This window comes from Pelophylax lessonae (genome assembly GCF_965119305.1).
Source record: "Pelophylax lessonae genome assembly, chromosome: 1".
NCBI classification, from domain to species: domain Eukaryota; kingdom Metazoa; phylum Chordata; class Amphibia; order Anura; family Ranidae; genus Pelophylax; species Pelophylax lessonae.
In genome coordinates, this window is record NC_138768.1 from 371,666,299 (window position 1) to 371,683,709 (window position 17,411).

At 42.1% G+C, this 17,411-nt stretch overlaps 1 protein-coding gene across 2 annotated transcripts in view; it reads left to right on the top strand.

Annotated features, from left to right (window-relative positions):
* Positions 1-396: 396 nt before the first annotated feature.
* The window catches only part of APBA1 (amyloid beta precursor protein binding family A member 1), a 196,771-nt gene continuing 179,756 nt past the window's right edge, over positions 397-17,411 (top strand). For both annotated transcript variants that reach the window (XM_082243995.1, XM_082243996.1), the window contains exon 1: positions 397-473. The gene's annotated coding sequence lies outside the window, so the exon portion shown is untranslated. The remainder of the gene's footprint in view (positions 474-17,411) is intronic.

Below are 17,411 nucleotides of genomic sequence, written 5' to 3' on the forward strand. Positions count from 1 at the left end.
TTTTACTATTTTTGTTCAGTGTTTTTATTTTACCTACTCCTTTTTATATTATTTTTTTACAGTAGTAGTATTGCAAAAAACCGTACAGTAAGAATTCTTTTGCATGCTCTTCTTCTGATATAGAAAGTTGCAGAGAAAAGCATAGCTGCTTAAAATGAATGGCCGTATGGTAAATTCAATCATCATGCCTGTCGCCTCTATCTCCCTGCATCGCCCTGCAGTAATCTAGCAGTCAAAGTATTTGTGTCTGACCGAATTGTTGCTTGATAGCCGTACAAGTGTCTAGAATTCAGAATGTTACAAAGGATGCATTATCATGCTCTGTAGAGCAAAGGCATAGACTGGCTCCCTCATTGTGTCCCCCTGGATGTGATTTTATATACCAGTTATCTGCTAGGATTCCTGCTGGTGGAAACACACTGATCATGCTGAACCTTCAATATAGTGATGAAATAATAACCTTGCCTAGTCAGGTAGGCACAAGGCAGCTTAAAACGTGGTAATCCTGTCATTTTGTACTTCAGGGTTACAATGGTCTTGGCTGACAAAACCTCTTTGTTGTGGTAGTTTTTGATATCTTGACTTGCACAATTTATTATTCTATTGGGGCTCATGCACATGGATGTATGCTGTAGTACAGTGTGAGCACACTGCTGTATTTTGGCGCCTGGTGCTACATACAGCTGCCCAGACAGGAATACTTGCAGGCAGCTATATGCAGCTTTGCACCCTTACTTGTGTAAAGCCATGCAAGTGCACAGACGTAAATTTCCCATACAGTCTGGGTTCGGGGACTAACAACCAAGCATGTATGCCGCTTTACATCAGAAGCTGCGCATAGCTACATAAAGCCGCCTGCATGCATTCCTGTCTATTGGGCAGCTGTATGTATTTTGCTGCCTGGCAGCTTCTAGTGCATGGGTGTCCAACATGCGGCCCTACAGCTGTTGAGGAACTTCAAGTCCCATGAGGCATTGCAAGGCTAACAGTTGCAAACATGACTCCCAATGGCAGAGGCATGATGGGGCTTGTAGTTCTGCAACAGCTGGAGGGCCGCAGGTTGGACATCCATGTTCTAGTGCAACAACGATCCAGGAAGTATAGGTAGTTAGTCAATCACATGTTAAACTCTTCCTGACCGCGTAATGCATATTTGCGACAGCAGGATAAGTGGGCTTTGATGCCCACCTACAGCACATACACTATATTGTCGAAAGTATTGGGCCGCCTACCTTTACATGCGCATGAACTGTAATGGCATCCCAGTCTTAGTCCGTAGGGTTCAACTTTTAGTTGGCCCACCCTTTGCAGCTTTAACAGCTTTAACTCTTCTAGGAAGGCTGGCCACAAGGTTTAGGAGTGTGTCTATGGGAATGTTTGACCGTTCTTCCAGAAGCACATTTGTGAGGTCAGGTACTAATGTTGGACAAGAAGGCCTGGCTTGCAGTCTCCGCTCTAATTCATCCCAAAGGTGTTCTGTCGGGTTGAGATCAGGACTCTGTGCAGGCCAGTCAAGTTTCTCAAACCCCAAACTCATTCAGCCATGTCTTTATGGACCTTGCTTTTTGCACCGGTGCGCAATCCTGTTGGAGCAGGAAGAGGCCATCTCCAAACTGTTCCTACAATGTTTGGAGCATGAAATTGTCCAAAGTATCTTGGTATGCTGACGCCTTAAGAGTTTTCTTCACTGGAACTAAGGGGCCAAGCCCAACCCCGGATAAAAAAACAACTCCACACCAGAATCCCCTCTCCACCATTTGATTTGGACCAGTGCACAAAACCAGGTTTATATGGATGAGCGAGTTTGGGGTGGAGGAACTTGACCGGACTGCACAAAGTCCTGACCTTAACCCAATGGAACACCTTTGGGATGAGTTAGAGCGGATACTGCGAACCAGGCCTTCTCTTCCAACATTTGTTCCTAAACCCACAAATGTGCTTCTGGAAGAATGATCAAACATTCCAATAGACACACTCCTAAACCTTGTGGATATCCTTCCCAGAAGAGTTGAAGCTGTTTTTATAGCTGCAAAGGGTGGGCCAACTCAATAACAAAACCTACGGACTAAGACATCATAATACCCCCTCCACCAAATGATTTGGACCAGTGCACAAAGCAAGGTCTGTAAAGAGATGGATGAGTGAGTTTGGGGTGGAGGAACTTGACTGATCTGCACAGAGTCCAGACCTCAACCTGATAGAACACCTTTGGAATGAATTAGAGCAGAGACTGCAAGCCAGGCCTTCTCGTCCACATCAGTGCCTGACCTCACCAATCTCCTTCTGGAAGAATGGTCAAACACTCCCATAGACGCACTCCTAAACCTTGAAGCTGTTATGCTGCAAAGAGTGGGCCAACTCAATAACCAAGCCTACGGACTAACACTGGGATGCCATTTAAAGTTCATGTGCGTGTAAAGGCAGGCATCCTAATACTTTTGACAATATAGTATACCTGGGGTAGTTTTGATGATTTTGTTTCTGTTGAATAGAAGAGGTACAGCTGTGCCAACAAACCAGGTTGTGAAAGTGGAAAGCTGTGCTTGTGGACAGCCTTCCCAGAATAGTTCAAGCTGTTTATAGCTGCAAAGGGTGGGCAAACTAAGACTGGGATGCCAATAAAGTTCATATGCGTGAAAAGGTAGGTGTTCCAATACTTTTGACAATATAGTGTATATGGTGGTCTGAAAGTTTGCTCTCTGCGTTCTAGCACTCTGACCGAGTGGTCTTTCGACAGACACGGCTTCTGGTCAAGAGGGAGGACTAGCGATCATGTGACCACTATGAGAGCCAATCACAGCGGCCCTATAATCGGGAAGCTCCTCCACCTTCCTGTATTAAGACCCCCTAAAGGGCAACGGGGAAGCGGTGTGAAGGTGTTAACCAAAAATTTTTTCACCAGAGCAGGAACCTTGGTTTCAATCTCTATTAACAGCATCCTGGCAGCCCCTTTTGAAACCTCCCACCCCTTCCCATCCAAAATGTATAAATGCAGCCTACAGTAATTTTCAGATCCTTTAACCTAAATGTTATGGCCACAGCTGTGCAGTTGATCAGACTTCTGTGGGTCCTTCTCCTGCCACAGGAGCATGAACCTGGAAGATTCCTCTGCAGAGAATGTTTACTGGACATCAGATTCACTGGTTTATAAATATGCCCCATAGTGTTAATATGCGCTTAACCACTTGCTGACCGCCCTATAGCAGTTTTAGCAGAATATTCACAGCAGAAGCCTATCTGCGGGTTCCAGGCATTCAATATTCACTGATCATCGGGCAGAGAAGGGGGGTAAGGGATGGATTCTGTGTTCTGCAAAGCAGGCAATAAAATAAATGTCTTCCCCCTAGTAAAGGCAACACACATAAAAAACACAAACACTGGCTAGGCACACATTTAACCCTTTAATTGCGCTAGATGTTTACCTCCTTCCCAACCAGTGTCATTAGTACAGTGACCGTGCGTAATTTTAGTACTGATCACGGTATTCGTGTCACTGGTTTCCACAAGGTGTCAGTGTCTGATTGTCAGTCGCAATATCGAAGTTCCTCTAAGTCTCTGATCGCCGCCATTACTTGTATAATAAATAAATAAAAATTCCAGGAATAACGATATTAAAACAGCGCTACCAGGTGTATAAAAGTGAACACCCTAAGGTGCATCTGTGCAAAATATCTTTAAATTAATACAAATAATAGAAATAGAAAAAGTGCTCTTGTATACAAAATATTAAAATGCTGTGCTAATAAATAAATACATATATATATACTTAAAAACCACACATATGTATAAAGTGCCAAAATGTGCAAAAAATTGAAATCACGTGCAGTCCAAAAATAGTGAATAGTCCACTTAAAGTGCTGATAGTCGTGCTCCACATAGAAAAGTGCCAGTGCTTGAAACAGGCCCTCTTGGGGATCCACTCACCAGATTTTGGTAATTCACAAGCCTTTAGGAATATCGAGTAGACACCTCCAAAAATAGCCTCCAACCTCTGATAAAATAATACTATGAACCTCTGTGTCCCCAGATGGACAATGGGAATAAACCTCCAAGAATTCCCCTGAGAGATAGCTCTGCACATACACCCTCAGGCAAGAAGAGAGGAAGGAGCCAGAAATAGTGAAGCCCGTAGGTGGATTTTTATTAAAAAAGCATACAATACTACTTACAAACAGACCATTAGTTTAGGCATACAGAAAGTCAGTTTCCACGATTATCCAAAGCACTTCCGGGTAGGACACAGAGGTTCATAGTATTCTTTTATCAGAGGTTGGAGGCTATTTTTGGAGGTGTCTACTCGATATTCCTAAAGGCTTGTGAATTACCAAAATCTGGTGAGTGGATCCCCAAGAGGGCCTGTTTCAAGCACTGGCACTTTTCTATGTGGAGCACGACTATCAGCACTTTAAGTGGACTATTCACTATTTTTGGACTGCACGTGATTTCAATTTTTTGCACATTTTGGCACTTTATACATATGTGTGGTTTTTAAGTATATATATGTATTTATTTATTAGCACAGCATTTTAATATTTTGTATACAAGAGCACTTTTTCTATTTCTATTATTTGAATTAATTTAAAGATATTTTGCACAGATGCACCTTGGGGTGTTCACTTTTATACACCTGGTAGCGCTGTTTTAATATTGTTATTCCTTTTATTCTTAGTTATATCTAAGTGTACAGCTGCTGCAAGTAGTATTATTTACATTTCAAATTTCTCACTATACCCTTTAGTGCGGGTTTTAATTTCAGATTTTTCAAATAAAAAGTCCAGTATTAAAATATATAAAGTATAAAACCATAGTTTGTAGACGCTTTAACTTTCAGGCAAACAAATCAATATATGCTTACTGGGATTTTTTTGTTTACCAAAAATATGTAGCAGAATACATATTGGCCTAAAATTATGAGGAAATTAGATTTTTCTTTTTTTTTTTTTTCAATTTTTTTTTTTGTTGTTGAAAATAATAATAATAATTATTATTATTATTATTATTATTATTATTTTTTTTATAAATTTGTGTGTCTTTTTTTGTTTATAGCGCAAAAATTCAAAATGCAGTGGTGATCATATACACCCAAGATCGTTGTGGGGGGGGTGACATGCATTTTATTTGGATACAGCGTTGCATGACCGCTCAATTGTCAGTTAAAGTACCGCTGTGCCATATCACAAAAAGTGGCCTTGTCATGAAGAGGGTAAATCAAGAAGAGGGGGGGGGGGGGGGTCAAACAGTTAAACAGACCCTGGCACTTAACAAATGCTAAAAAAAACTTAGCTTAGATTTGTTTTGTATTACAATTAAAATTTACAGACTTTTTACACTAAATTGCTCCAAAATAGAAATTCTAATCGTGCATTTAGCTTAAATACCATGTTTATTTAGGTACCTATAGCTCACTATTGAATGGAAGATAATGTGAACCACTGGTATATTAAAGCTGATCTCTGGGAATTAGACCAAACCTACCTTGCCGTGTAGCAACCCCCTCCTCCCCCGCACTGCAAGGGTTAAATGCTCATGTAGTCTAGGGGTGAAGGGGGATAGAGCATATTACCTGGTCTAGCAGGCACCAGGGCTGTTTCTCTTCTCCACAAAGCTTCAGGCTGTAGGTGGTCCCTGCATTGTATATTGAGGAGCTGCCTGAACATGCAACCTTGGTTGGAAGCACTTTGAACGGACGGCAACGTTGGACCTATTACATGGATAAAGATGGCCTTTTCTGGGGGAAGGGAGGTAGATTTTGTCTAATTCCCCAAATTCTGGAGGAACCCTGGGTGAGAGTCTGCTCTAGAAGCACTTTCCCTTTTCCAGTTCATGAACTGCTAGGCACACATTGGCATATACTTTGCAGGCTCATATTGGCACTATAACAGGGGAGTCCTGCGTAATTTTATAATCCTTCTGCTTTTTGGCTGGACCTTCTTATAAAATAATAGGGTTGTTTTTAATAAAAACCCATATTCATCTCTAATTTGAAAAGCCCCCCCCCCCCCCCTTTTGAAAGTGCTTTAAAAATGTATGTTTCCCTTTCGGTCTTGATAGTTCAAATTTTCTGCTGCTGAATCTCCACATATAGTCCATCTGGTGTACATTAAAATGCAGTGAAATATTTTTGAGATACTGTAGACTGCTGGTTTAGTATAAAGATTATCTGTATCCTTATCAAGTTCATTCACCCTGGAGCAAAGCAAGATTAATTGATGTGCCTGAGGTCTGAGGGATCCATGGCAAAGCAAGATGTAGATGGATGCACTATACAGATGGTTTATTTGCATGTGTCATTAAAGTTGGTGAAATCTAACATTCATTGCCCTCTGGATGGATCTGTCACAATGGGAGTTTGAACATATGTGCTTGAATGCTGTTTTTAAAGGAAACTGTGTGTGTGTGTGTGTGTGTGTGTGTATTCACTATATTGTCTATATCATTGGGACGCCTGCCTTTACACGCACATTCATTTTATTGGCATCCCAGTCTTAGTTTGCAGTGTTCAATATTGAATTGGCCCACCCTTTGCAGCTATAATAGCTTCAACTCTTTTGGGAAGGTTGTCCACAAGGTTTAGGAGTGTGTGTATGGGAATGTTTGACCATTCTTCCAGAAGCGCATTGGTGAGGTCAGGCACTGATGTGAACGGGAAGGCCTGGCTCACAGTCTCCACTCTAATTCATCCCATGGTTGTTTAATCAGGTTGAGGTCAGGACTCTCTGCAGGCCAGTCAAGCTCCTCCACCCCAAACTCACTCATCCGTGTCTTTATGGACCTTTGCTTTATGCACGGGTCCAAATCATTAGGTGGAGGGGGGTTATGTTGTGGGTATTTTTTTTTTTTTTTTTAGGGGTTAAGCTTGGCCCCTTAGTTCCAGTGAAGGAATCTCTTAAGGCGCCGACATACCAAGACATTTTGAACAATTTCATGTTTCCAACTTTGTGGGAACAGTTTGGGGATGGCCCCTTCCTGTTCTAACATGACTGCGCACCAGTGCACAAAGCAAGGTCCATAAAGACATGGATGAGCGAGTTTTGGGTTGAGGAACTTGACTGGCTTGCATGGAATCCTGGCCTCAACCCGATAGAGCACCTTTGAGATGAATTGGATCACAGACTGCAAGCCAGGCTTTCTCTCCTACATCCGTGCCTGACTTCACAAATGCGCTTCTGGAAGAATGGTCAAACATTCCCATAGACACACCCCTAAACCTTGTGGACAGCCCACCAGAAGAGTTGAAGCTGTTATAGGGTGGGCCAACTCAATATTGAACCCTAAAAACTAAAACTGGGATACTATTAAAGTTCATGTGGGTGTAAAGGCAGGCGTCACAATACTTTTGACAATATAGTGTATGTACAGTGTGTATGTTTGTGTTCACACACATAACCATGCATATGACAACTTTATTGTTCTAATAAATATTTATTAAAATGTTCTCCATGACTTAGTGCAAGATGGCTTTTCTAATGTTTGAGACTAGCAGAAGCTGTTTTCCTTCAGTTTCTCTCTAGCTGTTGAGTCATGTAGGCAGCTGCTTTTTTAAATTAAATGTATTTACTAATGGAGAAAATGACTGATAAAAAATTTTAAAATAAAACTTGATCTATTCCCTTTAATCCATTCTTGTAGCCATTAGGTAAATCTTACATTTATTTTTACTTAAATTGTAACGTAACCTTGGACTCTGCATTCACTATATCTGGTCTCCCACAGTACACAGGTAATGGAAATGCAATTACTTTTGTAAATTGAAACTACTAAATACCTTTTCTCATCAGCAGTATATGGCAGTCTTGTGATACTTGTTATAAGTGTCTGGTTAAAGCTTGTAGGAGGAGTTTTTATTCTCCTCTGACTGTCCCATTGAGGCTGCAGAACCCCTGACCTTCTGGACAGTGCTGCTTGGCCCTGTGCTGATCACATGCACCCTCCCTAGAAAAAAAAAAAAACTCTCAAGCAATACACCAAACGGAGCAGGAGCAGAGTGATTCCAAAGACTGTCTTATCAGAAGATGGATTTGGGACAGTGGAAGAAGGGGGAGGATCAGAGAAAACAGGATCAAACAGCCTTTTTACATAATGTGGAGGTTTAACCTCTTAGGTTCCACAGTGAGTGTAACCAGTCTGCTTTTTTGCATATACAGACTAATGTTACTGTCGTGGGTTTAGTAAATCTTTAAAACTAGGGTAAATACCCAAATCTGTCTTGATATCAGCCTCTTGTAATGTCCATCAGAGTAGTATTGAAAGTGTATGAAGGAAGGGGATCAGGGCTCTATTACTTTGCATATTTCACCCTCTCCATTCATAAATGGGAGGGGAGGGGAGAACAGAGGGATGACTTCATCAGTGTGTTTCTGCTTCTTCTTGTCCAATGAGAAGGTTGGGACAGGTAGGTAACCCAAGGTTTTTCGCTTACCCACACTAAGTGCCAGTTTACACCAGTGTGGCTTTGAAGCTGATTTCCCTGCACAACTTAATTGCGGCTTGCATATGACTTCTTTAACAGAAGTCAATGCAAGTCGTTTTAAATTCACCCCAAAGTAGTGCAGGAAAAATTTTCTCAGTCGGAGCGACTTGAGTCGCACTGATTGGAATAGTTCCATTGTCGTATGACAAGTCGTTGCAGTGTGAACCAGGGCTTCATAAGAGAGGTCAGCTATTTTATACTATCTGGCATGGCTAGATTGTGAAAGTGCCATATGCCATAATTTTAACTCTGTTGTAGCTGTACGCTTGAATTTTAGCTTTAACCTGTTCCCGACTGCCCGCCGCCGATTTACTGCGGCAGTTCGGCTCTCCTGCGCAAACCAACATAGACCTACGTCGGTCGCACGCCTGCAGTTAGAGGGCGAGTGCGCGCGGGTAGCGGGGACTCCGATGCACGGGGCAGGTGGCTCCGACTGCCGCCTGACACCCGCGATCGCTCCCTGCTGAGAAAGAAGAACGGTTAGCTGTTGTAAACACAGCTTACCGTTCTTCTCTCTGGAATGATCATAGAGCCCCTGTGTTCCTTCTATATAGGATCATAGGTCTCTGTGATTATTTCACAAGCCACGCCCCCAACACATAGAATCACTCCCCTAGGCTCACATTTAACCCCTTGATCACCCAGTGTTAACCCCTTCCCTCCCAGTGTCGTCATTACAGTACCAGTGCATATTTTTAGCACTGATTACTGTAGTAATGTCACTGGTACCCCCAAAAGTGTCAAAAATGTCAGTTAGGGGTCCGATCTGTCCACCGTAATGTCGCAGTCCTGCAACTAATTGCAGATCGCTGCCATTACTAGTAAAAAAAATAATATTTTTAACTTTCTGCTATAGAACATTCTCAAAAATTAAAAAAAAAAAAATGAGAAATCAAAAAATGTTTTAACATTTTAGGCCAATTTGTTTTGTGCTACATATTTTTGATAAAACAAAACAATTTTTTTTTGGGTACAGCATCGCACGACCACACGATTTTCCGTTAAAGCAACGCAGTGCCAAATCGCAAAATATGGCCTGGTCATTAAGGGGGAAAATCTTCCGGTCCAGAAGTGGTTAATATCCCAATATTCTCCTTAGAATTATTTACATTAGAAATTGGTTGTCCAGGGAAGAATACACTGTTTATACTTGCCATTTTATTTGGCAGAAAAAAATTATTTACTCTATTTGTGCATTTTACTATTCTGAGCTGTATTATTTGCTAACCTAAATCCGAACATAATCTGAAAACACTCCATTGTCCTGCCGTCTACATCCTCATACTTACCTGTGCATACATGAGTTTTTTTTTTTTTTTTTTTTCTTTATATTACTATAGCATTTCTTACACCATCTCTTTTCAAATAACTTTGGTCTTCATTTTACATGATCAAGTTGGCGAATTTCACAATCCATTGTGTCACCCACGTGTTGACACTTTAATGCAGACACAGTGGGCTGCTTGAGACTTTCGCCTTATTTGTCTATTCAGTATTTCATTATTTTCATAGGTTAAGTATGTTAATATTTACTTTTTTCTTCAAAACCAATTCATGAAAAATCTGCCTTTTTTCTTTCGTTCATTGACGGACACAGCTCCTGATCTTCATAACCATTGGGTTATACACTAGGCATTAAACGCTAGGCAGAAAAGCATTCTGGCTACACCCATGGGCAGTCCCAGGGGGTATAATCCCTCTCTCTGCCATAGCCACTCAGTTTTTTTTTTTTTCTGCCTAGTCAGGATTAATGAACCTATTTCCTTGCTGGGATCTTTGGTGCTGGCAAAAAAAATGTTGCCTGCATTTTTCCCTGTGAGATCAGTCACCAGCGTTTTCTCCGCTTTGATGTAGGAGAGGAGCATTATCAGTTTGTGGCGTTACCCTTTGGTCTCGCATCTGCTCCTCGGGTCTTCACAAAAGTATTAGCCCTGATGCTAGCTTTTCTACACTAACAGGGGATTGCGGTACTTCTGCGAGCGGAGTCACCCTCTGCTCTGGTGGAGAACCTGGAGATCACATTACGAACTCTGCGGGGGTTCAGCTGGATTCGGATTTTTCAGAAGTCTGCTCTAGTTCCATCCACAAAGCTGGACTATCTGGGCCTGACTCTGGACTCGGCCTTAGCCTGAGTGCTCCTTCCTCTGGACAAAGTACAGAAATTGCAGGCTGCAATTCACCTCCTGCTGTGCAACAAATGGTCATCCCTCCAGACTTGCATGTGGGTGCTGGGCCTGATGGTGTCTGCCTTTGAGGCGGTTCCATTTGCACAGTTGATACGAGGTCCCTGCAAGGGAAATTCTGACCAAATTGGACAAGACTGGGCACAAAGGAATCCCTGATATGGTGGCTTCGTGCTTCGGCTGGGAAATTTCTTTCTCCTCTTGTATGGTGGTCACCACGGATGCCAGCCTGTCCGGCCTTTGGGAGGCATCTTTGGCAAGCATTCTGCTCAGGGGATCTGGACGCTGAAAGAGTCCAGACTCCCGATCATTGTCTTGGAACTTCGAGCGATCAGACTGTGTCTGGATCATTGGATGGGTCGTCTTCAGGGTTGCCCAGTGCGCATTCAATCAAATGCCACAGGCTTATGTCAATCACCAAGGGGGCACAAGAAGTGTCCTGGCGCTCTGGAGGTAGCCGGCATTCTAAGGGGGGCAAAATGGTTAGTTCCAGCCCTCTCCATCTTACAGGTTCCCAGGGTGGAAAACTATCAGGCAGATTACCTCAGTCGACAGGCGTTGGACCGCCGGGAATGGTCCCTTCATCCAGAGGGGTTTCATCAGCTGTGTCTCCAGTGGGCCACCCCCGAGGTGGATCTGTTGGCATCTTGGTTTAACAGGAAAGGTGCAGCGGTTTGTGGCTCGGTCAAGGAATCCTCTGGTGGACACCACAGACACGCTGGTGGCTCCGTGGGGTCAGTGTTGTCTGATTTTATGCCTTCCCTCCTCTCAAGCTTTTGCCAAGACTGCTACACAGGATCGAGGCAGAAGGGATTCCAGTCATCTTAGTGGCTCCGGACTGGCCTCGCTGGGCTTGGTATGCCAATGTGGTGTGGCTGGTCGCCGACCTTCCTTGGCAGCTTCCTCTCAGGGTGGATCTGCTGTCCCAAAGACAGATCCTCCATCCTGCTTCACAGTCGCTGGCTTTGACGGCTTGGCTGTTGAACGTCAGGTGCTGAAGGATAGGGGTTTATTTGAGTCTGTGATTTCTATACTGTTGAAAGCTAGGAAATTCACCTCTAGGAAGATCTACCATTGTATATGGAAGACGTGTCTCTTGGGGTTCTTCCTCGCTCCTTCTCAGTGGCTTGGATCTTGAATCTGTCCCAGAAGGTGGCCTTTTTAGGGGCTATCACCTCTGTGTGCAGGGTGTCGGAACTGGCGGCATTATCATGTTGTTCACCTTAACTGGTGATTCACAGGGATAAGGTGGTTCTTCACTCCTGTCCGTCGTTCCTTCCAAAGGTTGTCTCTGATATTTCATTTGAATGAAGACATTGTGTTGCCTTTCCGGTTTCCCAGGCCCAAAAATCTGAAGGAAATTGCCTTGCATGCCTTACATGTGGTCTGGGCAATCGGGGTGTATTTGGCAGCTACAGAGTCTTTCAGGAAGTCACGGATAGACCTCGAAAAGGATTGTCCACTTCCTCTGCGACCATTTCCAGATGAATCAGACAGACAGTGGTTCAGGCCTATTTCATCAGGGGTCAGGTTCTTCCTTTCCCTGTCAAGGCGCACTCTGCTAGTGCGCTTAATGCCTCCTGGGCTTTCCCGTCAGTGGTTGCAAGGCGGCCACCTGGTCGTCGGTGCACACTTTTACAACGTTTTATAAAGTCAATATGTTGGCATCTGCGGATGCTTCTTTTGGCTGCAAGATTTTGCAGGATGCTGTTGTAGAGGACCTGATTCTCTTTGAGGAGGGTGTATTGTCTTTTTCAGGTGGGCTCCAGTTGTTTGAGATCCTGTTGGCTAATATTTAGCCTTGGGAATTTTTTTGTTGTTCCTACCCCTCATGTTTAACACTGCTTTGGGACGTCCCAATGGTCACTATCAGGAGCTGTCTGTCAATAAAGGAAAGAGAAAATGGGATTTTTGACTTACCGTAAAATCCATTTCTGTGATATGCATTGACGAACACCGCACCCACCCCTCTATGGAGTTGGCTTTCTTCTGGCACTGCTTGTAACAAAACTGAGTGGCTATAGCGGAGAGAGGAAGTATACCCCCTGGAACTGCCCATGGGTGTAGCCAGAATTATTTTCTGCCTAGTGTCCTACTCCTGTAGGGGGCAGTATAACCCAACGGTTATGATGATCAGGAGCTGTGTCAGTCAATGAGTTTTGGAGAAATGGATTTTACAGTAAGTCAAAAATCCCATCTTTTTATTTTTTTTTTCCATTTTCAACACACTGTGATGAGTTTTTTTTGTCATTGTGTACCTTTTTCAACCTCTTCAATACTGGGCACTTTTACCCCTTTACCCCCGTCCTACTAAAGGCCAATTTTCTGCATTCAGCATGGTCGCATTTTGAATGACAATTGCCCGATCATGCAACACTGTACCGATAAGAAATGTATTGTTTTCTTCACACAAATACAGCTTTCCTTTGGTAGTATTTAATCACCACTGTTTTTAATTTTTGCTAAGTAAACAAAAAAAAGACCGAAAATTTTGAAAAAAAAAACGCATTTTTCTTTGCTTCTGTTTTTATAAGATTTTGCAAAGGATTGTTCTCTGTAAATTTAGATCAATTTGTATTCTGCTATATTTCTTTGGTGAAAATAATCCAAATCAGTGTATATTATTTAGTCTATAGGAAAGTTGGTCCACAAACCGATATCTGAAAATCGATAAATCCTGATATACGGACAGCCTCTTATTTCTTGAGGTCTGAAAATACCAGGACAGTACAAAAACCATATGGCCCCCAAATGACCCCTTTTTGGAAAGTAGACAGACCAAAAAAACTCCCCATGCCTCTTACTAAATACTTTGAAGTTGATTTTTTGTCACAATTATTTGGAAAATGAAGAAATGTAAAAAAAAAACGTTTTCACAAATTGTATTTTTATTTTTTTTTAAACATACTCTCACCAGTGCAGTACAGCATTATCATATATAATGGGCGTGGCAATGATCAGGGACACTGGTGACAGTATAAACAGTATAAGAAATAAAAAATATATATTTTCACATTTTTTTATTTAAACACACTGTGACCAGAGCAATAGTGTTACCATAGTAACACTGTACTACTCTGGGGATACTTACTGGTATATGATTTATACCAGTGAATTACATCCAGTGTCTTCTGTTGTGATTGGTCAAAGCTAATCACATGGTACAGATGGACTGTGACTGGCCCTGTTTGTACCATGTGATCTCTGTGACCAATCACAGCTAGCAACACAATTGTATACAATGTATTTCATGAAAGGAAGCCACCCATTGTTTACAGCTGTCATGTGGTCTGCTGTGATTGGTCACAGCAATCGCATGACACTGGCAGCGGGCCGGTACAGTGATCAGTCATCGGCTCTCTCCGGTGGACAAATCACGTTGCTGCTCAGCCTGGGACAACGTGATATGACAGTGCTCCAGCCTAGCCGTCATTTTACTATATGCCGGGCGGGAAGGTGTTAAGGTTTGCTCCAGCTAGCTAGTCTATGATTTCAGCAGTGTTTTGTGAAGTGATGGTGACGTCTGATTTGATGTTCAATGGACTAGAAGTGTGCTCATCCTTGTCTGCAATATTCCAGAGTAGGGAACTTGATTGAAACACATGCCAATTTCCAACTGCCATTTTACAAATGCAACTGTCAGTGAATTCTGAATCTGCTCAGGATTGTCTCAAGCTGATCTCAAATGCAAGCTAAATACACGTGAAAGCATTCTGTATTTGCCCTCTAGGAATCGTTTATAAGTAAACAGATCCTCTGCTGAATCGGAGCAGAATGTTTGTGACATGATTAACCATTCAATTTTCCATTTGCATTTTAACAGTGGACCTTTCTAGAGTTATATTTGATCTGTGGTCGCCCATTTGGAAATTTACATCAGGCTACATCTGATTAGATCCGGAAAAAGGATACGGATACAGTACTCTTACATTTTCTATTTTTTTTTTTTTGTCATGGCCTGGACGGGCTTGTAAGCGTCCATTAATATTTGCTTGTCCATAGGCCTACATGGAGCTTGGAATTTAGTCTGCCTGAAAAACTAATAGGCAGATCTGATCGGAAAGCCTGTGTAAAATTACAATTAGAAACAAGCCCTAATATACTGGTTTATTAACTATTTGAAATTGACAACCCAATAAGGGAGGAAACTGCAGAATGCTGGCTATCGGTAATCGTATGCTCTTCAGTTTTGTTTGTCAGACTTCTGACACTTTTAGGCATTTTCAGGCATTTTTAGTTTTTTTGCTAGAAAACTACCCAGAACCCCCAAACATTCATTTTATATAGTGGGTACGGAAAGTATTCAGACCCCCTTAAATTTTTCACTCTTTGTTATATTGCAGCCATTTGCTAAAATCATTTAAGTTCATTCTTCTTCCTCATGAATGTACACATAGCACCCCATACTGGACAGAAAAACACAGAATTGTTGACATTGTTGCAGATTTATTAAAAAAGAAAAACTGAAATATCACATGGTCCTAAGTATTCAGACCCTTTGCTCAGTATTTAGTAGAAGCCCCCTTTTGATCTAATACAGCCAGGAGTCTTTTTGGGAAAGATGCAACAAGTCTTTCACACCTGGATTTGGGGATCCTCTGCCATTCCTCCTTGCAGATCCTCTCCAGTTCTGTCAGGTTGGATGGTAAACGTTGGTGGACAGCCATTTTTAGGTCTCTCCAGAGATGCTCAATTGGGTTTAAGTCAGGGCTCTGGCTGGGCCATTCAAGAACAGTCACGGAGTTGTTGTGAAGCCACTCCTTCGTTATTTTAGCTGTGTGCTTAGGGTCATTGTCTTGTTGGAAGGTAAACCTTCGGCCCAGTCTGAGGTCCAGAGCACTCTGGAGAGTGTGTATATATATATATATATATATATATATATAATATACATTTTTTTTTTTTGTTTTAGCAGAGACCATGGGAAATAAAATGGCGGCCGTTGCAATTTTTTTTATTTCACACAGTATTTGCGCAGCAATTTTTTTAAACGCAATTTTATGAAAAAAAAAAAAACTTTCATGAATTAAAAAAAACAAAACACAGTATTTATCCTAATTTTTTTGTATAATGTGACAGATTGTTACGCCAAGTAAATAGATACCTAACGTGTCACGCTTTAAAATTGCGCACACTTGTGGAATGGCACCAAACTTTGGTACTTACAAATCTCCAAAAGCGATGCTTTAAAAATGTTTACAGGTTACCAGTTTAGAGTTGCTCTCGATCTAACGTTTGAACGCGGTTTACATATGAGGGCACTTTGCGTGCAAGCACGAGAGGATGAGGGCACGTTACATTTTTTGTTTTAGTGAAATATGTAACTCTTTTGTCTCCGGTGCACTCTTCGTCATCAAGAATTGACATGGCCTTTGCTGGAGCCTCTCTTCTGCCCTTTGTCTCAGATGCTATGTTTCTGCCTGGGGGGGGGGGGGTCTCTGCTGCGAGCATGGGTAACTGTGGATAAGATTGTCGAGACGGGAGTAATTTCACCCCATGCGCCAATAAGGAAGAACCCTCGCCTACCACATTTTTCTATTCACCTTGATCCAGGCATCTGGACGCAGTATAATATAAAGTTGTTGAGTGACCTCGCTGGTGAGGGGGGAATTCTCCAATTTGAGACCTTAAAAAAATGGTTTATTCTTCCCAACTCTCACTTTTTTTGTTATTTACAGTTTAGGCATGCTTTTCAGGCCCAATTTGATGTAACGGGGGTTCAGGTCCGGGTGGTTGAGATGGAATCTCTTCTTAGAAAAGTTCCCCTGGTAAAACCACTATCCAATATTAACAAACATCTATTCAAGGATGGTTTGGAACACCTCGCACGCTGCCGGGCAACGTGGGAGATTGTGTTCCCGCAATTGGATGGAGATGATTGGGAAGTTATGTGGGCTATTAACCTACCTGTCTAGGCTGGTATCGTCGAGAGACCAACTTATTCAATACAAATTTCTACACAGGATCTATTCTACCCTGGCTAAGCTAGCCAAACTCTATCCTGGGCAATCCCACAGATTGTTGGTAGTGTTCTGCCACCTATGCCGATTTTGATCATATCTTTTGTGGATGTGTTGAGATTCAGGTCTTTTGGAGGGGAGTAATGGAATGTATAGCTGAGGTTACAGATATCGCATTAAAGCCAGGAGTGGAGGTATGCCTTCTAGGATTGGTGGATGGTTTTGTCCATAAAAAGGCTACCCACACTCTTTTGACACTTTTATTATACTATACTATATTATACTAAGGAAACTAATAATGCTTTCATGGAAAAAATCAAGACCACCCACAGTACAAGCTGGAAAGGATTTATAAATAGGACACTTCCGTTGTATAAAACCACGTATACAAACAGGGGAACATTGGAAAAGTTTAATGAGGTTTGGGGCTGTTGGATTGATAATATACTTACAGTATCAGAATGATTGGGCAGATTCTGAAGAGAGGTATGGTGGGGGTTTACTGATCCATGGTGGAATGAAGGTGTCTTTTTATATATTTGAAAATAATTTGTAATAAAGATATTACTTCAACAGCGCATACCTAATAATATACAGGGGAGTGAGAGATTCCTGTGTGAAGTTGTACGTGGATGTGGAAGTGTGTTACTGGTGACACTTTTTAGGGATTTTTGTTGCCAATAGCCCTGGGAGGTAGATAATTGTTGCAGCCTGTGCTGTGGTATAGGGGATTTGAATGCCACCTATATTCTACCTTTTTTTTATTTTTTGTACATACAATGTGCTTGTGCTCTAAGAATT